The sequence below is a fragment of the Podarcis liolepis genome, assembly GCF_965112155.1.
Source record: "Podarcis liolepis genome assembly, chromosome: 13".
Classification (NCBI taxonomy): Eukaryota; Metazoa; Chordata; class Lepidosauria; order Squamata; family Lacertidae; genus Podarcis; species Podarcis liolepis.
In genome coordinates, this window is record NC_139573.1 from 4869407 (window position 1) to 4892071 (window position 22665).

The 22665-nt window shown below is 54.3% G+C and overlaps 1 protein-coding gene across 8 annotated transcripts in view; it reads left to right on the forward strand.

The window, feature by feature from the left end:
• The window catches only part of KDM6B (lysine demethylase 6B), a 103377-nt gene that overhangs the window by 22092 nt on the left and 58620 nt on the right, over positions 1-22665 (forward strand). The window contains exons 1-2 of one of the 8 annotated variants that reach the window (XM_083472452.1): positions 1831-2287; positions 12828-12957. The exons of 1 other annotated variant lie outside the window; for it this stretch is intronic. The gene's annotated coding sequence lies outside the window, so the exon portion shown is untranslated. Of the gene's footprint in view, positions 1-1830; positions 2288-2465; positions 3041-4719; positions 4750-12827; positions 12958-15769; positions 15882-21664; positions 21802-22665 lie in introns of those variants that run through there. 6 more of the 8 variants (XM_083472459.1, XM_083472454.1, XM_083472455.1 and 3 more) reach the window with 6 other exon arrangements.

Genomic DNA, 22665 nt, shown 5'->3' on the forward strand with positions numbered 1-22665 from the left:
AGTCCCGCATTGAGCAAAAAGATTCCTGCGTTGCAGTGGGTCCGACTAGATGACACTCGGTGTCCCTTCCAAGCCTACAATTCTATGATAAGGTTGCTCTGAGGTTCTCGCTGTGAATCGTGGCGCTTTCTTTGTACAGTCATACCTCAGGTTGCAGACGTTTCAGTTTGCGTTTTTTCGGGCTACGGACCCGCCGAAACCTGGGAGTACCAGAATGGGTGGCTTCTGGGTTTCGCGCCTGCGCAGAAGCGCTAGACCACACTTTGCACATGCGCAGAAGCGCCAAATTGCAACCTGCACGTGCGCTGCGGGTTGCGAACGTGCACCCCGCATGGATCACGTTCGCAGCCCGAGCGTCAGCTGTATTAAACTCTTGACGCTTGGTAAATAGGTGCTGGGATGTGGGAAGGTGGGGTCCAAACTTGTGCAGATGTTTGGTCGTGGTTGTGGTGACAATGAGGAAAGTGCCTTTCTGTGCATGCCCAGAGGCACAGTGTCCCTACCAGCCAACCGGCCATCGAAACACATGGGGTTCCTGCCAGATTCTGGAGGCGGCAACTCAGGGAAGAGAGGGGCAGCTCATTGGATCCCACTTACTTTTTCTCCCCCCACAACCCGCCCCATGCTGGAAACCCCTTCCATGTGCCCTTGACGTTGCCAGCACGAGGAGAGCGCATAGTACGCGCCAGATTGCCAGATATGGCAAGCAGAACAGATTATGCAAGTCACAGATTGTAGCAAGCCTCCATCCTGCTGCCAGCGTCTGAAATTCTGAATTTATGTTCCGTGTGGGGGGGGGGGTAGTGTTGGGAAATTTGCCCTGGCCGGGATGCTGATACATACCTACTGTGTCCAAGGTCTGGAGGCAGACCAAGAGGAGGACAAAATGTTTAGAAGGCAAGGCAGACGTATCTGGATACAAAAACAAAATGAAGTTAAGGGGTGGCGGAGAAACTGTTGTGCGTTTCAAAAGGGATGTTTGGAAAGTCGGAGATTTCGGGACGGGCATTTCCGAGAATAAAGGGGAGATGTTGAAAGCTAGGGGACCCCGCCCACCCCACCTGAAAGTTCACCTTGCAGCCAGGAGGATTGTGCAGCCAGGCGCCAGACTCTCCCGTCCGCGCCATCAACGCGCAGGTAACCCAGCCGGCCGCAGAGCGCGTGGCTGCTGTTTGTGGACACTCCTTTCCGTCCACCTTGCGCGCCCACCCCCCGGCTGGATACCCGCTTGGAAAGGCGCAAACCCCGGCCAATTTCCCTACGTGCCTAAATCCTCCATCGCCCCCCCCCTCCGTGCCCGCCCGCTCCTCTCCTGCAGCGGCCTCCGTGCGCCCAGCCGCCCGTGCGCCCTCCTGCGCTGCGCCCCTCTCCAAATCGCCGTCGGGTTCCTTAACGCACTCTCCACCTTCCCGAGCCATTTGCGCCCTGCATCCCGCTCCGCGCACCTGCCCGCCTTTCCCCCCACCACCCCACCCTTTCCCCCCTCCAGGAATAATAATAATAACAACAACAGCAACAATTCGCTGCTTGCGAAAATCCACCCCCGGCGCCCTGCCTTCTTGGCTCTTGCGCGCCTCTCCTCTTCGCTCGCTCGCTCGCTTCCTTCCTTCCTTCCCTGGCGCTCCCGGTGCGCTTCCACCAGCGGCCTCTCCGGCGCATGGGAGCATGTGAGCGAGGCTGGGAACATGGAAGTGAGGCGGCCTTTTTGCCGGAAAGGGAGGGGGCGGCAGGAGGAGGGGGAGGCGGAGGGATGTCTGGGCTCGGAGAAGGGAGGGGGGCCTGCGAGGGGGTTGGGCAATGAACACAACCCTCATTTCTTTGTTTGAGTAGAGACCGAGGGAGGGGAGGGGGGGCGCTGGAGCGAGCCGAGGCAAGCAAAGCCCAGCCATCGAGTGTGCACGGGAGTTTTAGTACAGAGAGCTCTGAGCGCCCGAAACCCTGTGGATTGATCCCAGTTGGCACTAAAGTCTGCTCCCCAAAGAAGCAAGATTGGCCATTTTTTCTTTTCTTTTCTTTTTTCCCTTCTCTCTCCTCCCCTCCCACCCCCCAATTTCGATTTTTTTTCTCACCCCTTCCTCTCCCCCGTTGGGGTGCTGATTTTTTGGGGGGGTGTTTTTTTGGGGAAAATTCGCCAATATTGTACATTTTCTTCTTCTTCAATTTTTTGGGTTTTATTTTTATTTTTTGGTTTTTCCATCCTTCCTCCTGGCCGGGCGAGGGGAGATCCCGAGGAACAAAGCCCTTCTCCCTCCCCACCCTCGCAACCTTAACAGTCCCCTTCCTGCAGGTAACGTTGGATCCGCACCCCCAAACCCCCCCATTTGCTGTCTTGTGTCTGGTTCCCCCTCCCCTCCCTCTCTCTCTTTTCTCCCCTCCTTCTGCCAGTTTTCGGGGATCTCGCTGTAAACGTGTGTGCGCTGGTGTGTGTGTGTGTGTGTGTGTGAGTGTGCTGGGGGGGTGTTGAGTGTGTGTGTGTGTGTGTCTGGTTGGAGGGGAGCTGCGTTGTGTGTAAGGTCTTTTCCTGGCTGCTACTGCTGGCTTTGTTATCTTGCCTGGAAGAGAGAAGACAAGCGAGGAGGAAGGGAAGGGAAGACTGGCGGAGGAGGACGACAGGGTGGGGGGGGGGAGCCCAGTCTGCCACAGGCCTGGCCGACTCCTGGGCTCACCTTGCATGCCACCTTTAAAGGAACAGGCGGCAGACAGACGGACGGACGGCACACTTTTGGAGAGAGCTTCCCGCAGCAGCACCCGTGCGCACCCCGGGACTTGCCCAGCTCCGGATGGGTAGCCTACAGAGCCGGCCTCCCTTGGCGGAGTAGGGCGCAAATGGACTGGAGTTGGCCAGGCCCTTCTGGCCGAACCGGAGGACGGATCCACGCCACAACCGGGGCAGGAACGCGATGGAGTTTCGCAGGGTCGCGGCTTCACCCTGAAGGCAGCTTCTGTGGCCTGGCCGTGCCACCCCTGCCCGATCGGTAGATCAGAAAGGAGCCCGTGGCAACAACCTGCTGGGCCCCGAGGCGATGTGGTGGTAGAGGAGGTACAACAGAACCCCCAAAGTCCCTCCGGCGGTTTCTGCATCTGGAGCAAATTGGGGGGGTGGGGGTGCCCCGGCTTGGTGGGATGACGGACCTCCGCTCAGGGTGCCTCTGTTGACCTGCACACATTGCGGCATGGAAGTAGGATTTTGTATTTTTTGGGGGGTGCCCACTTTCTTGGAGGTCGGGACACCCAAAATCCCCTTCCGGCGAGTGTGGAGATCAGCTTGGCTGTTATGTTGCTGATCTTGCCTGTTTTTTTACGGCTTGGGCCGAATTGCGGTTGGGAGTCAGAGGCCCAGACCCTGATGTGAGGACGTCCGGTCTCTTAATGTGTCCCTTTTTGGGGTGTTGGCGCAGAGATGTCTTTGGGGGAGAGCAGAGAGAATACCCCTGGCTCTTGGAGCTTCTGGGAACAGGCTTGCGGGTTGGGGAGCTCAGGCACAGCTGGCGTGGCCTGCCTTTTAACTGTGCAACTTTGCACAAACTCTCCCCAACCCCCCCACCCCACGGTCTCCGCTGCGCCCAGATCCTGGTTCCTCCAGACTGGGCAGGATCTGACCCCCTGTGCCAGTTTGAAAAGCAGCACTTTTCCGTCTTCTGTGGGGCAAGGCCCCAGAATTGCTGGGCTCTTGTGTGGCTTTCTTGTTTCCGAAGCAAGTGTAAGGGGGTTGTTGTGTCTCTATAACAGGCAGAGAGACACCCCCCCTTCCGCCTGTGAATATTCAGAGGGGGCTGCGAGTGGAACTGATTTGAGACAAGTGTGTTCCCAACTGCCGGGGGAAGTCAGGATTGAGTTGCGATCTGTGGAGTGGGAAAGGCCGCAAATCATATGGGGGGCGCCCTCCTGTTTGGGGGTTTGACCGGAATGTGCATTTTGGGGGTGCCAAGGGTGGCACAGAGGTGTTTGTCGAGGGGGGGGCCGGATACCCTCGGTGGATTCATTTTTCTTGAAAGTGGGGGAAAGATCAAGTGCAGAAAGTTTTGAGAATAGTCAGTGGTGGTGAGGAGGTTGGATCCAGCAACTGTGACTTTAGTTGAGTGTGTGGGGCTGCAACCAGTTTGTGATAGATGTTCATGGGGGGTGGGGTATGACTTGCAAACTCCAGCCCCCTTGCCCTTAATGGGGTTTTTTGTGGGGGGGGGGAGTGTGTTCCAAGGTTAAGAGTTTTGAAACAAAGTCCATACAAGACTCGGTTCGCTGGGGGGGGCTTTCTTTTTTTATGGGGGGCGGGGAGACAGAAAGTTGAATTGAGGATAGTGGCGAAGCAAGCAGCTTAGATAATCTGCATCTGTTTCCTCCGAGGAGCTGATAGCATGGCAAGCCTCTTAGCCTTTGCTGAGGGTTGTCTGCCAGGAAGTGAGCAGTGGAGAGAAAGAGTGCCTCTGAGAGCGTGCAGAGTGTCTTCCGGATGCCACTGAGCGCTCGCAGCTGGACGCTCCCACTTTGGGGCTGGGGTGGTGGTGGTGGAGGAGGGAGATAGTTGTACAGAGCTACGCATTGGTGTGGGTTGGGAGTGCTGGGAATAATGTGAAAGGGGAGCGTGTTCCAATGCTTACCTGCAGCGCCAGGTGCTTAAGCGTGCGCCTGGCCCTTTAAGAGTGCCCAGGTGAAGCAGGACAGGTGCGCTGTGATGAGGGTGGCACCTACTGGCTGACAAACGAGTCAAGCAAGGCGGCAGCTTTCTCCTAGCGCAGAAACGGAGCCCAGGTGAGGCCACACAGGCTTGGCTGATTTTTTGCCCCCTGTAAATATATATATCTTTTGATGTTTGCTGCCTCTTCACTATGCTGAATTGGGCAGGTGTGTGTGTGATTGTGTGTGTACTTACTAGAAGAAATGCTTTTCGTTTTAGGTGCGTTTGAGCAAGACATAAAGGAAAGCTCTGGCTCCGTCTCAGAGTTGGGCAATCTTCTCCGGCTGAGAAAACCCCGACTTGGGAATGTTTGGCACTGGCCTCTGGTTTTTAGGGGGAGCTGGCTGGTGTGGCGGCCCTGCTGGGGTCGGCCGGTCGCCCTGGCCACACTTCTGTGCCCAGGGGTCATTGTGTGTGTCCATCCAGATGTGTTGTCCGAGGGCATTGGCTTTGGGGGTGGGGGTCCTAGGTGGGGGACGACGATGCCCTCCCTGGGTACGAATGGGGACCTCTCCACCTCTTCCCCCACACCCCCACTGCCCGGCCTGCCTCACACTCTCACTTTCCCCGAAACCGTGTCACATGGTCTCTCCTTGTGGGTTGGCTCATAGCAGCAAGGGCTGCTGGGAGCCAGGACACCTGGGTTCTATCTTTGCCCAGCTCCAGGAAAAGGGATTTATGTGGGCTTGCCGAAATGAGATTTTGGAGGGAAGGTTTTGGGGTGCCGGGGTAGGTTCGGGTGCTTCCGTCCTCCTGAACACCAAAGTGGAGGGGGGAAGAGATTTTATAGACAAGCGCCAGAACTCCTGGGTTCCCTGGGAGTGGAATATTTGAGGTTTCGGCCAAAGGAGATGCCTGGGAGCCAGAACGAACCTCGTGGGTCCTTCCCACTTCCTGGCGTGTTTTTCCCAGGATTGGAATCTGGAGAAAAAATCGGGGCGGAAAAAAAAGTTTGTGGGGGCCTGGAAGTGTGCCTGTGATCTGGGCCAAGCCCTATGCCGCCCCCATACTGTGCCTCTGGGGGGTTTTAATGAACAGCCCCCACCCTGCACCTGCCCCCTTCCCTCAGTCCTTGTTTTAAAAAGGACAATTTGGGGTGTGGGCTCTTGGTTAACCCCTCCCCACACCAAAACCCAGCCCATGCTCCCCTTCTCCCCCCCCCCACGCCACTTATTTCATAAAATGTATATACTGCTTGATTGTAACCCCTACCCATAAAACGTCAAAGTGTTTCGCATATGAGACCCCCCAAAAAAAACCTTAGTGGAAAAACTCTCCCCTAAAATACTCCTTCGTAGAGCCTCACTGCAAAGGAATCTCCAGATACCCCCGTTAAAAAATATATATTTAAAGCCCTCTGACCTCCCTCGGCCCCAGAGATTAGGACTCCCCACCCCACCCAAAAATGATAGGCCCCCATAGAACAGTTTAAACACCCCCCCTCATTTTTTATTATTATTATTATATCAGCCTGCTGTTTCACCCCCTGCTTGTTTTCTCTGGTGGGGAATTAAGATGGGGGGGTCTGATTCCAGGGAATTGGGGTGTCAGGAGGTTGAACATACACCCACTTTCTACTGACCCCCCCAATTTTTTTTTTGCTTCTTTCTGGGAGGCAGAAATTTAGCTGAAGTCGTTGCTGTTTAGAATTGAAACCCCAAATTTCTTTTATTCGTTGTATTTTGTGTGTGCGTGTATTTGCACCTGTGTTGATAATATATTATATACATCTGGTGTTTCCTTATGCTTTTCTTTCCCTCCCCCCTGTTTGGAAAACCACTTCCGTGCAAGGGAAGGCGTGGAAATTTCACACAAGGTCTCCTTGTGAGGAAGGAAAGTGTGTTAGCTGTACCTGGTCGCTGGTTACTTAGGGCTAGGGACTTGTGGGATCCTGTCCTCTCTCCTGTATATGATATGTATATGTATATGATGTATATGATATGTATTTCAGGCTCTGAGGCAGGGCCTGGACTCTCCTCAGGGGCCTTGGAGTGAAAAAACAATAACCCAGAAATCGTGCCTCGGGTTAAGAACTTTGCCTCAGGATAAGAACAGAAATCGGGCTTCAGCGGCAGCAGGAGGCCCCGTTAGCTAAAGTGGTGCTTCAGGTTAAGAACAGTTTCAGGTTAAGAACGGACCTCCGGAACGAATTAAGTACTTAACCCGAGGTACCACTGTAGATTTAAAGCAATATTATAGGATTGCAGAATTGTAGGGTTGAAAGGGACCCAAGGGTCATCTAGTCCAACCCCCTGCAAGGCAGGAAACTTTTTGCCCAACGTGGGGCTTTTTTAAAAATACCGCTTTACACAGCCACGGCTTCCCCTCCATTCAACAACTCCTGGGAACTGTAGTTTGCTAAGGGTGGGGAGAGTCGCCGGGAGATGCCTATTCCCCCTTCCCAGAGCTACAGTCCCCAGTGTTTCTAGGGACTGTTAGACCACTGAGGACTGAAATTCTGGGAGAGGAATAGGGGTCCCTGAATGACTTGCCACTCTGAACCAATACAAGATTTCCCAGGATTCTTTCGGGCTGGACTGGCACGACAACGGCTTTAAATGCATAGTGAAATTGCGGCCTTGCGTTAATAATAGAAGGGGGGAACCCCCAAACTGGGATTTAGGTTGAAATAAATTGGCTGTTGTTTTTTGTCTTGCTTTGGGGAGAGAACAACGGTCTGTGTGAGTGTGTAAAGTTTCGGTGCATGCTAGCCAGAGCATAGCTTACAACTCTGCTCCTGTTGTATCACAGGCATTGCCAACTAATGTTTTGGACTACAACTCCCATCAGCCCCAGGGGCTGATGGGAGTTGTAGTCCAAAACATCTGGTGGGGGCGGTCCCAGGTTAGTGAAGGCTCCTCTGTGCCTGTGTGCATCCATGTGCAGAGAGGAATGGGGGCAAAGCCCCAGTGAAGCTTTAGGGCTGCGGAATTGGGGGCGGGGAACCTCAATCCTTGAGTCCCGTTTTCCTGTCGCAAAAACCTTCCAGTACAGTGGTGCCCCGCAAGACGAATGCCTCGCAAGACGGAAAACTCGCTAGACGAAAGAGTTTTCCATTTTGGAGGTGCTTCGCAAAACGAATTTCCTATGGGCTTGCTTCGCAAGACGACAATGTCTTGCGAGTTCCTGCTGGTTTTTCCCCCTTCCCCCCCTTTTTCTAAGCCGCTAAGCCGCTTATCAGCTGATCTGATCAGCAGATAAGCCGCTAAAAGCCGCTAATAGCGCTAATCCGCCAATCCGTCAATGGGCTTGCTTCGCAAGACGAAAAAACCGTTAGACGAAGAGAATCAGAGAACGGATTCTTTTCGTCTTGTGAGGCACCACTGTATTTATTTATTTGCTGCATTTATACCGCACAATTTCCCCCGTTAAGGAGGACCTCAGGGTGGCATAAATGGCTGGCCTACAGTTAATCCCGCACAACAACCCTGGTTTAGGCTGAGAGAGCCAAGTCACCCATGTTGAGAGAAGACCCTCAAAGCAGCTTGGGCGAAAGGTTTGGGTTTCTATTCATTATTTTTATTATTTTTTAGTGAGCGACTGTGGCGGCTGACATGAGCCGGCAGGAAGAGAATTACCTATACTTATATCTCTGCTAGTGCAGATCTTGTTCCAGGGTGCAGAGAAGGAGAGATAAGGACCCCAGAGGCTGCCCTTGGCTGGGGGGGGGGAATGCACAGAAACGAGAAAAACCACCCCTGCATAGGGGTCCTCGAGGCAGAGGTGCCCGAAGGGAGCATCTGTGCGCGTGGAGAAGGCAGAAGGTGGCGCATGGCTGCAGTTGTCTGCCCCGTCTTGCCAGCTCCTCCTGCCCTTACCTCTGCGCTTTCCCTCCTCTGTCGGAGGCAGCGCGCTGGGAAATCGCAAATGCGCCGTGAGGCCGGAAAGCTGGACTAAAAGTGGGCCGCTATCCCGATCCAACCCGTATATGTTATGTCCCCCCTAGTAGAGAACAGTTATCGTGTCAGGTCCTGAGGTAGGCAAAAAAAAATTTAAAATCTCCTTTTTGGGCCAGTTTGGGCTGGTGTAGAATGTGTTGCCTGCTGCATTTGCAAAACGCAACCCAAACTTCGCTCGGCAAAAAGAGATAAAATAAAATAAAGCAAAGCCCGACGGCAGGCTCCTCCCCTTTCCCAGGGGGTTCTCGTTGTGGGCCAAAAATAGCCGCAAGGGTCCCCCTGCGCCAGCGGGCCCAGCTGCCCGCGCCACACCAGGGTGGCGTTACATCATCAGGCGCTGCAGATTGCGGTCTCTTGCATCATCAGGGCAGGACATCAGCTGCTGCGCCGTGGAAGCACACGTGGGGCCGGTTTCGCGCTCTCAGCTTCCCAGCGAGGCCAAATCCCCAACCTCTTGGCTCTGCTGCTTCTCTCTCTCTCCCCCCCCCCCGCCCCCAGCCTAATTGTACATTGCCAGAAGGCCGCCCCCCCCGCCATTCATCTGACACAGAATGAAAATAGAACTGTCCTGGAAGCATTTTTTTTTAAATCTGGGTGTCCCAAGGATGTTTGCATGTGGGTGTTGAAGGACTCATGGGACCTCTCCTCAGGCCTCGCAGGCCCCAAAGCGGGCGTTTTTTTGTTTTATTTTTTGTGGGAAAGGGCATTTCCAAATGAATGGGGAGCGGGAGATGGTGAGCCTACCCTTCCGTACGGCAAACAGCGAAACGTTGTGCATTGAAGCGCATGAAACCCCAGCGATCACGTTGGGAACGAATGGCGTGCTGTGAGCAAGATTAAAAGTCCCACCGCAGGGAGGAGCTAATTTGCTAGGTGAGGAAAGCAGGGCAAGAGTGTTCATCAATTTTATTTTTTTTTAAATGCCGCCAGTTGCTTGATTCTTAACTGGTTGCCGTACTTATTTCCCACTTTTTGTGCGCATGCTTATACGTTTACAACCGCTCGCTTTGGTGGTTGCGAATACAGAACCAGAGACAGGTGGAACGTGGCGGTTCGTCGTGGACTGTTTGGTTTGGAGTAAAAATAAAGTGGTTTTCCGCTTGTGCCTGGAGTATTGGGTCGCAATGTCTCAACGGATGCCCGTTCTTTATTAGTTTAGGAGCCAGTGTGGTGCAGAGATTAACGGTGTCGGGCCAGGACCTGGGAAACCGGGGTTCAAATTCTCACTTGAAGCTTGCTGGGCCACCTTGCACCCGGCCACAGTCTTTCAGCCTAACCTACCTCATAGGGTTGTTGGGGGTGAAGTGGAAGTGAGAGAACGATGCACACTGCGTTGAGCATCTTGAAGAAGAAGAGGAAGAGTTTGGATTTGATATCCCGCTTTATCACTACCCTAAGGAGTCTCAAAGCGGCTAACATTCTCCTTTCCCTTCCTCCCCCACAACAAACACTCTGTGAGGTGAGTGGGGCTGAGAGACTTCAGAGAAGCGTGACTGGCCCAAGGTCACCCAGCAGCTGCAGGTGGAGGAGCGGAGATGCGAACCCGGTTCCCCAGATTACGAGACTACCGCTCTTAACCACTACACCACACTGGCTCTCTTGGAGGAAAGGTGGGATATAAATGCAGGAATGAGCAGTGGTGAACAGCCGGAACGAGGTCTGGGTCCTGTTTCTGGGTTCCCTGGAAGGGGTGCGGCAATCTGGTGGAATTCGGGCCTAAAGCCCCGCCTGTGGAGAGCAGTGCATTCTGCATGCGGTCAGAGGTGCGCCGCTTTGTTGCTGCACATGTCCTCAGGGCTGACATGGGAGCAAAAAGTTTGGATTCTGAGAAGATCCAGCCAGAGTTGAATCCCATCTTGCTGCTGATTTGTTCTTTGGAATTTACTCAGATGGTGCAAATAGGGTGTTTTGCAGAGGGCGAGAGGAAAAAGTCCCTGCCCCGAAGGAGCTTACAGTCTGAAATTTGACAGAGAGGAAATAACAGAGGAAGCTGTTGTTTCAGTTTCATCATGTATTTAAAAGGCTACTGTAGTGGGGTGTCTTCTGGGGGTGTGGCGGGAAGGGGCAAGCACGGGGTGTGGGCTCGATCCTCAGCCCGGGTTGCCGAAGAGACCTTGGCACCGTCTCCAGCTACTCCACCCTCCGGAAAGGGATCCCCCCCAGCCCTCGTGGGCGTCTCTGAAGGGTCCCCTTGTGCTGGCTGGAGTAGACCCTTCTGAATGTCCATTGTCTCGACACACTGGGGCCTTTATCTCTGCCAAGGCTGATACGCAGTCCTCGACGCACCATTTCTGCAGACTCTCCCCAGTTAACGGCCATTATGTCATTTACGAGAGCATCCCTGCTAATGCCTTTTTAATGCGCCATTCTTCTGCAGCCTGGCTTGTTCCCATTTTACAGATGAACTGAGGGCTTGCCTTGGCTGCTGCTGCTGCTGTGTGTTCTGCAACATGACATTGATGCAACAACTGTGCATTCGTGGCGAAATCATACTGAACCACACACACATTCATTGTGCTTTTCGGGTTCTTCTGCAGTGCAGCTGCGGTGCTGACTTCTTGAGGGGTACCCATGCGCCGTAGCGGGACATGGGCGGTGTGAGGAGTTACTGGGTCTCAGGAGGAAATTATGGGGCATGCACTGATTGGAAATGAAGCAGTACGCTATTTGAAAAGCAACTGTGGTGAACAGATTACGCTAGTAGGTTTGCAAGAAGTTTTGTAAGGTGAATTATTTGAAATATTGCAAGAAAGGCAATGCGGAGAATTATTCGTTAAGGGTAATTAAAGGCAATAGGAAATTAAGAAATGCACAACAAGTGATAAAAGAACGGAAAATCATCAGAGGTGTTGACGGAAGTCTAAAAATATTGTATAAGATGAGAAGTTCCTTTGTATGAATGTTGGAATTAATATGCTAAAAAATAAAAATGTATAATAAAAAAAATAGTGGAAATGAAGCAGTACGTCTGCCTTCAAACTCTTGCAAGTCTTGAAAACGTGCAGCCGCCCTGATAGCACCAGGAGCGCAATTCATCATCAATGCACGCTAAAAGGACATCCGAAGGGTTGCTCTCAGCTGTGAAGCAACTTTTGCGTCACAGAGGTGAGACCGGAATGCCAGCCTGTCTCTCACTCTCTCGCCTGCAGGTTCCCGGTTCCAACTTTCCCCTTCAACCTCCTCTCTGGGTTTCCCCCGTTTTGAAAGAGAGTTTTGACACTTTGGTGACTAAGCTGCTTCAGCAGAAGGCAGGGCAGGTTCACCGGGGCTGCGGTTTTGTTTTTGGCTCGGCCCTGGAGGGAATATCGCTGGATAAGTTGGGTCAGGTTTGGTTTTTTGCAGGAAGCGCCCAGCCTGCTCCCTCGCGAGACTCTGGCTCAGCGGTTCCAACAAGGAGCAGGCAGGTGTGGATTTTGGGGTTCCCCTACAATGGCGCCTTTAGGGACACCCGGCTTCACACGACTCCCCCCTCGGGAGGAATGCGCAACTGAAATATCAAGCGTGCAAGTCCTGGGCTGCAGCCTCTGGGCTTCTGATAAGTTGCAGCTGTTGTCTCCTTGGAGCTGCTGATAAAGGCAGAGGCCTTGCAGCTTTCGCTTGGGGTGGCCAGCTGCCGAGGTGAGCCGGGTGCAAATCCTGCAAGGGTTCCTCTGGAGGAAAAGAGTGCAGGGAGGTTTGGGGGAAGAAGGGCCCTTGCTCGGGGGGCAGAAGATCCCAGCTTTGACCCTCAAAGGCTAGGCGGGCTTTTCCTGCGTCCTCTTGCAAAAAGAACATATCCGCTTCGGAGTTTCCTGGAGTTCAGCAAAAGCTCTCTTTCCCTTGCGCCTCCCAAAGGTGTCCCGGCAATTATGGCGAAGGCGTTTACTTCAAAGCGCAAGGAGGTGCAAGTTTCGCTCGGTTTGCACATCCCCCCCCCCTCCCGTGGGAGTGCACTGGAGGGGGGCCTGTGCTATCTCTGGGGCAGAGGCAGTTTGGCACATAGGGGAATTGCGACCATTTCTGGAGTGGGGCATGTCTGCAGAGCTATGCAAGAACATTGTGTGTGTGTGTGCGCGCGCGTGCGTGTTTGGGGAGCTGGATGCTGTCTTCAGGTGGGCGAGTGGGATTTGAGGTGAATAGGTGGCGTCACCCTGTGGGATTTGATTATTCCCTGAAAATTTGCAACGTGTGTGTGTGTGTGGGGGGGAATTTCTGACTCTTCAATCAAAGCCTCCTTCGTCCTCTCTAACTCCTCCTTCCTTCCTTCCCTGCAGGATTGGGTCCCACACCATGGCTGGAGCGTAGTCTGACCCTCCCCCCCACACCAGCCGTGTCTCGCATGGGCCCGGCGTGTGGGGGGAGTCAGCCAATGAGAAAGCAGCGACGGGACCCCCCCTTCCTTTGGTGAGTGGGCTGGTTTTCAATGTCCTCTCATGAATGAAATTTTTATGCTTTTTAAAATTTTTAATTTTTTTGCTTTCCGGTTTGGCCCTTTTCAGCGATTTTTGGGATTTCTGTGTTTTGTTTTTCAGTCGGCAGCGGGGGCACTGTATTTGGAGGGTGGGCAGGGGGTGGGTGCGACCTTGAGGGTTTGCTGAGTTTGGGGAAGGAGGTTTGTGGCTCTGGCACAAACTATGCAAGAATGGAGCAATAATAGGGGCCCTTTTCCCAGGCGAGGGCCCCGTTCGCTTCTGAGCAGCCTTTCGGGGGCCACAGAGGGCGTGGCCAGAGGCAGAGGTGTTCAGGCTATAAATGTGACTTTTGCCTTCCGCGCATGCTTGCGCATCCAGACAAGCAAGAGGCCTTCTCAAGGGTTCACATTCCAGCTGGGCCAAAATCTTTGGGGTGCAAAGCTGAGCTGGTGAGGGGTGTGGCGTGTGGAATGTTCTGGGGGCCTGAAGAAGTGGCCTGGGGGGGCCACACTGGACTCCTTAGGCCTGAGATTTCTCGCCTCTGCAGACAATTGAGAAGGATACAGCTTGGTATATCAGAAAACATGGCTCTGTGTGTGTGTGTCTATTTGTGTCAGACAGTGCTGTGGAGGAAATCTCCCCCTTGATGCGCATTCTTGCGTTGCGAGGCTGTGAAACGAGCGCACGTTGCCTCTCTCTAGGAATACGGAAAGGCGAGCCCCTTTGCGCAAAGTTGTGCATGTTGCGCTTTTATTTTTATTTCTCCACAGCCGGGGACAATAGCTGTTGCAAAGACACACAGGAGCACATACGCAAAAGCAGATTAGCTCTGCCGCTCTCGCTCTGCCCTTCCTTCCTTCCAGCCTGTGAGGGGGCCTGATAGACCAGGCTTGGACCTTGGCACAATTCCTCTCCCCCCCCGCGCGCATCTTTGGCACGCTGCCAGTGTAGCAGCTGGGCATGTTGCGAGGGGGGGAGGGACAGAGAGCGCAAGGGAGGCGGGACATGGAGGAAGTTCTCTCTCTCTACACAACCACAAGGAGGCAGAGACAGAGAGAGAAAGAGAGTCTCGCATGCACCTCCTCCAAACGCCCAGCCACAGCTGTGACCTTAAAAGGCTCCTTGTCGGAGTGAACGCTTAACCCCACGCTGGCTGCTTCTCGGGGGCCAGGCCCACGGACACAGCCTGCCCCCCACCCACCTCCATTTTTTTTTTTTGCTACCCTCCCCATAGTCTCTTCCCCTCAGCGGCTTCTGGGTTTTACAGAAGGAACAAAGGCTCCCAGTGGCGTTATGACTATTGTTATGAGTTCGTGTGAGACAGCGGTTTGCTTTATCGGCACTTTCCCCCCGCTTGCGTCACAGAGGGAGGCGAGTTTGGTTTGCGCGTGGCTTCTGCCACACCACCCAAAACGTGGAAATGTTTCCGTACGGCCGCAACATGGCCGCCCTGGATGCGAGGGGGAGCGCCCCTCTGTCTGGCGCATGCCCCGCCTCATGATGGGCCTTGCGGCGCTGGGCCAGGGTCCTAGACGCCACAGGGCATTGTGGGATTGATGGCGCGCTTGGCCTGTTCACCTTGTGTGGTGCTGAGCTGCCGGCAAGGGCCTTCTTCATGTACACAAACATAAAACAGTGCGCTCCTGTGCCCACGCCCAGCCTCCTTTTCCGCTACCTCAGAATCCCCTCAGAAACTGGCATGGAAAAGCTTGCGGCTTCCTCCCGATGACACAACAGAGGAACTAGTGGGGGTCTTGCTGCTTGCCCGTGGACTTTCTGGTTTCTCTTTTTAAAATTGCCTCCTGGTTGCTCTGGAAGCGGGCCGCTATCAAAAAGAAATAGGGTGGCGCACCGTGAGGGAAAAGCCTGCGCACTCACGCCTTCTCTAGCCTGAGTCAGCCCACTGAGGCTTGTGGGTCTGGATGGGGTGGCTGAGACGAGGCAGGGGTCAGGGCCCTGTCTCCCCACAGCGTGGCAGGCCTCTGGCGGTGGCGGAACAGCGGTCTCTTCAGCCGTTGTGCACTTGCAGGGCGCATGGGCCCGCCTGTGGAGGTGTGAGCGCAGGGAGCTGGGAGCTGCCCTTTTGTGACGCCACAACTTTCCCTTCCTTTGCGTCTTGTTTTGTTCTGCTTTCCCCTCTCCGGTCTCTGCGCACTCATGTCCTCCGGCGCGTGTGCGGCCGCAGGTCTTGCCGTTGCGCCTCTGCTCCTCTGGCGCGTGGGATCGAACAGCCCGCCCTCAGATGAAGGGGAGCTCTGTGTGCGTGCGTGCGTGCGCGTGCATTGCAGGGAAATACATAGCTAGATACACGGTGTGTGTACGTCTAAGCGTTTACAGATTTGCAAAGTTTCATGCGCCGCCCATGTCTGTTATGCGCTCCTGGCCGGTATGACTGTGTTGGGGTTTGCTCTGTGTGTGTGTGTGTGTGTTTTCCCTGTTAGGCATTTCTTGGTTTCCTCAGAACGGAAGGCCGGCAGTTCGGGGCTGGGCGAGGGGGAGGCCGCCTCCTCGTCTGGGATTCCCAGGCGGGGCAACGATGTGGGGAGCTGAGTGGAGGAGGGAGCTGTGCGGGGGGGGGGGGGGAGTTGACGATGATGTCACCCCAGCCCTTTAAACCAGGACAAGTTTCCCGGGGGTGGAGGGAACGAGGAGGGGGGGCTGAGTCACTTGTGGCCGGAATTCACCCCCCGCATGTGCTCTGCTGACTTGGCAGGGACCCCGAACCCCACACGGCGTGTGTGTGTGTATGTGTAAGGGGGGGAGGGCAGGACACGCCGGCAGGCAAGGGGAGGAAGCACAGAAGTTAACACACACGCACGATTCCCTTGGCTGTGTGTGAGGCAGTCAGTGCTCCTTTGTGTAACCCTGGGGGACAGCAACGCTTTGAAGCGCACCATGCCTCTTTGGGGCCACGAGGTAAGCCCAGGCCGTGGGTGTGGGCGTGGGTGTGTGCGTGGGTCTCTCTCTGTGCGTCTGCCTCCTTTGTGTGTGTTTGTGAGGGGAAGGGAAGGATTCTGTGAGTGGCAGAGAGAGAGTTTCCGCGCCGGTTTTTCTCCTGGCACATGTCGCGCGCTCAACTCTCGCCGGCTCAATCTCAAACAACTCCCTGAGCCGGGATTCCTTCACATCGAGGGTGTGTGTGTGTGTGTGTGTGTGTGTGTGTGTGTTTGGGTCCTACATGACCCTTTGGCTCCCTTCCAACTCAAGGTGTGTGTTTATTTGCCGTGGCCATTGCTGATGCAGCATTCTCAAGCGAAATTGTATGTTGTGTGTATGCGTGTATTTGGGGCAGGGGGAGTTGATTCCCACAGGGTGTGTGGCTCTGGTGGCGCTTGCCCCCACTGTGCCAACGGCGACGTGCCCCTGTGCTTCTTCTGGGCGGGGGGGGGGCAAGCAAAGGGGTCACTCTATAAAGTTTTTGTCTCTCGCTCGGCAAGGGTTGCAAGACTTTCGGGACGAGTTGACTCACTTCTGCCCCAGTGTTGTAATCTTGTGCAAGGACCCTGTTTGTGCTCAAACTCTTGCGTTTTGTTTGTGTGCAATCCCCCTCCTGCCCCGCCAAGCTTCAAGGCCACTTTTGTAAAAACCCCGTGTGCCCCCCCTTTCTTAGCGCCTGTCTGCCTGGGTCCTTCGCTCTGCGCATTTTGTGAAACAATACGGATATGGGGCAATGTTTGTATATGTGCGTGCAAATTCAGATACGTCCGTACGTCTGGACGTTTCTGTGTCCAAAATAGCCTTCCCAGAACTGCTGCCCTCAGCCCTGAAGGGTTGTTGTTTTACTATTTATTTATTTCATAAAACTTATATATTGCTTGTTCGTGGAAGAAAACCCTCAAAGCGGTTTACGGCGAAGGTGACACGGCGAAATTATCGCTAAGAAGTTTACAGCCGTAATTTTAAATGTACAGAAAGTTAACAGTGCAATAGAATAGACTAGAGCAAATTCAAACCCCCACAAACTTTCTGAACATCTAGGTGGGCTTGCCCATAGGGGATGCGGCACTCATTTTATAACCCGCTTATACAATAAGTAATATGTTATCATTATCACTATTACTACTGCTATTATTAAACGAGAAGGTTTTCAGCAGGCTCCGAAAAGAATACAGTGGATTCGCCTGGCTGATAATCAATCAGCAGGGAGTTCCGAAGAGTCACACTAGATGGCCAAGTCCTTACAGATGTGATGCAGTTATACAGTGGTGCCTGAAAAATGCCCGTGGGGCTGATGAGAACTACAGTCCAGAAAACCTAAAGTTGGGGGAGCTGATGTGTCTCTTTAGAAGGTGTTACACACCTGAATTTTTTCATCTGTGTGTGCCCTTTGTGTTGGTGTGTTATCTGTGTGTTCCTTAGGGGCATTTGATGCGCGCCCACACACATTCCCCCCACACACAATAACCCCCCCAAAAAACAACAACAATGTGGAAGACCCCCTTTGATTTCTGGGTGTTTCCTGCTCTCTCTCTTTTGAGGCAGGTAGATGCAAATCTGGAAATGTGGGTTATTGGGAACCCAGGTCGGAATCTTGAGAAATCTGTCTGGGATTCCCCAGCTGCCGTAACCCAAGGGAGAAAAGGGGGGATTCCCAGCCCTGTTGTGATCTGTTAACCCCTGAAATGCCGAGGGGTTTTCCTTGGGTGCAAGTTAGCTGAGCTGGGGAAGGCTTAGCGGTGTGCGGTGGTCCGCCCTCGCCTCCCACCCCTCAGACCTAAGCAGAAAAGTCATGCAAAACAGAAAAAATACGTCTGCACTTCTTGTGAATGATCTATTTGTGCGATTGGCCCTCGTGGGTGAAGGAGGAGGAGTCGGAGGAGTCATGGCAGATCACCACACGCCCACTCCATTGGACAACTCAGACGCACCGCGTGGGTCCCTCGCGCATGGGCCCTGCGCACCCCTGGGCGCTGCTTGCGATGTGTATATTTCCCCTAGTGAGTTGGCTAGTGCGCTGCTGTGGCAGCATCTCGAGGGTGGCAGTTGTGAGGGGAGCTGCTTACGTCAGCCTGCCCCTGGCTGTGTGGTCCTCTGACCGTGCGCCCTCGGTGCGTTGGCTGCTGCGAAGAGCGCTCGTTGTTTGGCTTGCTGGCGCTGGGTTCAAGGAAGTCGTGGGCTCCTGCCGTCACGCCGTCAGCCCACCGTGCTGCGAAAGTGGCGCACGCGGGGGTGTTGCTTCACCGCGCACTGTTGCGCGTGGGTGTGTCTGTCGCACTGCCCTGTGTGTGGGGGGGTGTTTTCCGGATTGCTGTGTGTGGGCAGAACTGGGCCGCTTCGTGTGTGTGTGTGTGTGTGTGTGTGTGAGCGTGTGTGTTTTATCCTGACTTGCATTTATAGATCGATGTGTGTGGATGCTTTGCGTTTTGAGGGGAAGGCGTGTGGGCTTCTGTGTGTGTGTGTGTGTCACTGCGAGGGGTGTGTTTTGTGCCTCCCTCGTGGTGTGCGCGCATTAAGGATATGAACCGAATTAACTCTCGCCCTCCTCTCCTCCCAATTCTCTCAGTGGTTTCCAGGACATGGGGGTTTGGGGAGAGAGAAATGGCAGCCTTTCTGGTGTTGACTCAGCGCTGACACAGCTGTTCTCACCCTCCTGTGTGCGAATGTGTGGGAGACCTGTTCATTGTGCCTAATGAATCACACACACACACACACACACACATACAAGAGCCGCTGATCCCTTGCAAACAGGTTCCTAAACCCACATCCCAGAAAGCGGCCGGTTGCTCCAGGTTCTCCTGACCTACGGGGTCTTCCCACGCTTTGCTCTTTGAGCGCTCCCTCTCCACGCTCCCTGGCGGGAGGACTACTGCTCTGGCGTCTGCCAGAACCCAGAGGAAAGATCCTGTGCGCCTCCCCCTGGACTGGGGTTGGGATGGGGGGTCTCCTTGTTAGGACGCCGGTCGCTACCAGGACAGATGAAAGGAAGCCAGTCTTCATGGAGTGCACAGTTAACGTGCGGAACTCCCTGCCACAGGCCACCGATTTAATAGGATTGCACAGATTCACAGAGGAGGAGAGAACCACCGATGGCTTATGTTCTAACGGAAACTGGGTGGAAGCCAAGGGAGAAGTGGTCTCGATGCAGACATACAAGTGCTTTTGGGTCCTCGTTGCCCTGAATCCGTGTTCGTTCCTTACATTTGTGACTTGCTCCCTGCCCAAATGAGGCCTGTGCCTACGTATTTGCGGTGTTTTGCGTGCATTTGCACACCTTACAAGTGCGCGCTGCGTCTGTGCATACATCCCCTCCTGTGTGTCTGTTTGGGTACATCTTTGGGGTGGGGGCAGGTGACACATTCTGTATCTCTGGGCATCTTTATTGACCCGGACAGACACCCACGGTTGGCACCAGCCCAGAGCCCGGTTTGCCCTCCCGAGCCAACGCAGACGCTGTTGTAACGCCCTGCCATTTGCCTGCGTCTCCTTGCAAGGTGGGGGCCTGGTTCCATGAGCAGGAATGAATTAGGACTGCAAGGTTTCTTTTGCGGCCTGGCTCCACCTGGAGTGATGTTAGCTCAACTCGCTAGGTGAGCACCTTCTCTCTCGCCTACATCAGAGAGAGAGAGCCTTTTCGGTGGTGGCTCCCGGGTTGTGGAATTCCCGACCAAGAGACACTAGACTGGCTCCCTCTTGGTTATCATTCCTTTCTGACTGTTGCGCCACCTCCCACGCCCGCCTTTGTGTCCTTCACCCTCGTGGGCCCCCATTCACTCCCGCTTTCCGCTGGTTGCTCCTTCTCCTCATTCACGCCTTGTGTCGGTGGCCTCCATGCTCAGGCACACTTACCCGTGATGCGCACAGTCTCCCGTGACTCGCTGCTTCCTCTGCGGTTGGGGCGACTTGCCATCGTCTCTGCTTCCCTTTTCTTGTAAATTTGTCCCGTAAGCAGCGAGCAATCTCTGTTTCGGAGAAAACGAACGCGGAGGGGAAACTGAAAGGACCTTTCCCCAAAACAACACAGCTTGGGGGGGGGGATGTTTCACCCCACCATTGATACTGGGGGAAATTTCTAAATCTGCTGGGCGAGCATTGATCCGCTTCATCTTCTGCCCCACGGCAGAGGGCAGAGGGGGCGCTTTTTCCATTTTGTGCCATGCCCTTTGGGGCCAATCCGGCGGTGCCCTTTCTGCCCCACTGGGTTCCGGGCAGCCGCCCCCGGGACCCTTGTCCCCGCGCCTTCCTGGAGGCGTGGGAGTGTTGGAGATCCCCTGCGCATCATGTTCGGTGCGCCGTGCGGGGGCCGCTGACGCGCATGCCCAGGGAAGGAGGGTCACCTCACCTCCTCACCCAGAACTCTGTGCGTGTGGCGGGATGGGTGGGTGCTGAGCGCGAGAGAGGTTGTGGGAGTATGTCGGGCGACGGCGCAACGCTGCGATGTGACAGAGCCGACGGCTCTAGGTGTGCGTGTGTGTAGGAGCAAAAGAGCGCAACCACACATGCGGGTGTGTGTCTTTGTGTGCCCTGCTTTTGTTATTTTAGATTTCTAGCATCAAATAGGTGTCTTTTGTGTCGGCTGGGTTTGGCCACGCCTTCTCCTTTGGGCTGTGTATCGACAGCTGCTTGCACAGGAAATGGTTCGCTAGACCCGTGTGTGTGTGTGTGTGTGTGTGTGTTGGGGTGCATTTCCTGTCCCTCCCCCTACTTCCTCCACTCACACGAGCTGCCTCACTTCCTCCCTGGATGGACGGTCCCCAGTGACATCCCTGTCGATTTTTCCCATAATGCAACGCGGGCTTTTAGAGCAAGGGATGGTTTTGCGGGGGGCGGGAGGGGCGATATAATGCCTCTCTGAAGTTGCAGCTGCCTTGGCCTCCTCGCTGGGAGAAATCTTCAGCCTAGTAGCTGCCGTTAACACCCACACATGCGCAGGCCCTGGAGCGGCGAGGGGTGTGCATGTTGGCACCCTGGCCAGACTGGGTGGGAACTGGACGCTTCTGCTGTCCGAGGGAGGGAGGGAGGGAGGGTGTAGTAGCTGGAGGCTGGGTGAGTCCCCAGACGGGCTAGCCTCACCCTCCTACGCCAGCTGCACTGCCAGGACTTGCCCCCATCGCTTCCTCTTGGCTCGCTCACACTTGCGTCACAGCTCAGCCCCGAAATCCCCACAGAAGCAGCGTGTGCAAATCAGCAGGGCGCATGGATGTCGCTGGGCGTGAGGAGATGTGGGGCAGTGTGTCACAGTGGTGTGAGCAAGAGACCGAGTGTGTGGTTGGCGTGACCGGCTGGTTCACACCAGAATGCAAGCACGCAGGCGCACAAAGTTTTCGTACGGCCCGGGGGCATGGCGAGATCCTGTGGAAAGCTCCCGGGTGTTTGGGCACACATGGAGATTGCGTGTGTGCCAGCAACATGGGCTGCACATGTTTGGAAACGGGCGTGTGTAGCCACACGTGTGGGGGGTCACGGGTTTCTGAACACGCACAAACACATGTCATTTGGCCCTGGGGTGTGTGTGTGTGTGTGTGTGTGTACAGATTTGCGTGCCTGTTGAATCCTTCTTGTTCGTTTTATTTTATTTAGGAATTCATGTTCCACATTCTCTGCTGTCTGAAAGAAAGAAAAAAACATGTCTTAACAGCATTATGACACCACACACACACAATGCCCCAAAATAATCTACGCAACCGAAAACACAAATAAACTAGAAGCAGCCCAAGAGTCATCCTAACACGAGCTAACAGAACTGGAATTTGGAATTGTCAACAAACAGAGCCCTCTGGGATTCCTTTGCTGTTGCAGCTACTTTTTCACCTTGGGGGTGGTCAGTCAGTCGAGATGGTGAAGACAAGGGTGCCCTGGGTGGCAAAGCGGCCCAGAACCTGGATCTCGGTATTGGAAGGTGTGTATACCTGGCCTTACAGACTTGCGGTTCAACCTGAGGGGGGAGCAGAAAGCCGTATGTTGGGGGCCAGGGTGCTGGTGTCCTGTGCCGGAGCACGAGGGTGAGAAAATGCAGCACGTATGTCTTTGCTGGCAATACAGATCTGGCAAGAGTGTGAGCGGGCAAGGAGTGTGGAAGTATTCTATCGGTGAACTCTCGAGGCAGGTAGCATAGATTCCCCAATTCGGAATGGCTCTGCAAAGTTGTGCGTGCGAAGGGCTTTAGACCCCTGTGCCTTTTCGGGTGGGATCTCAACTTTTAGTCGGTGTGGTGTCTGATCTCAGCCTCCATAGCTGGAAACAGAAATGCTTCCGAATTTCTCTATGTAGCGTATAATCATATTTGTACACAGTAGGGCTGTAATATCGCCCCAAACCGGTTTCAAGTCCATATCGTAATTTTCATAATTTTGACCTGGCGATATATTGCGAATCACGATGTGTGTGTGCTGTGCAAAAATCACAATGTGGGAAGAAACATGAAGCTAGCCGGCGGCTCTCAGCATAGCTCCATCCTTACTTCAGACATCGCAATATATCGGTATATCATAATGTTTAGCCGGTGATACATTGCATTGTTGAAAACCAGATATGGCCCAGTCCTAGTTATATAGGCAACAACCATTCTGCGCTGGGGTAACGTTCCTGACCCTATGACGGTGGAGAGCCTTTTCCCAGCCCCTTCCAGGTTGCAGTGCTATGTGCATGCGCGGTTGTGCGTTAATTGGACGTGCGTAAATCGGCCGTTGGCTGTAGACGGCGGTACACCTAGGGCATAATTTCAGCATGGAGTGCATTCTGGGTGATGCAAACACACTCCGCA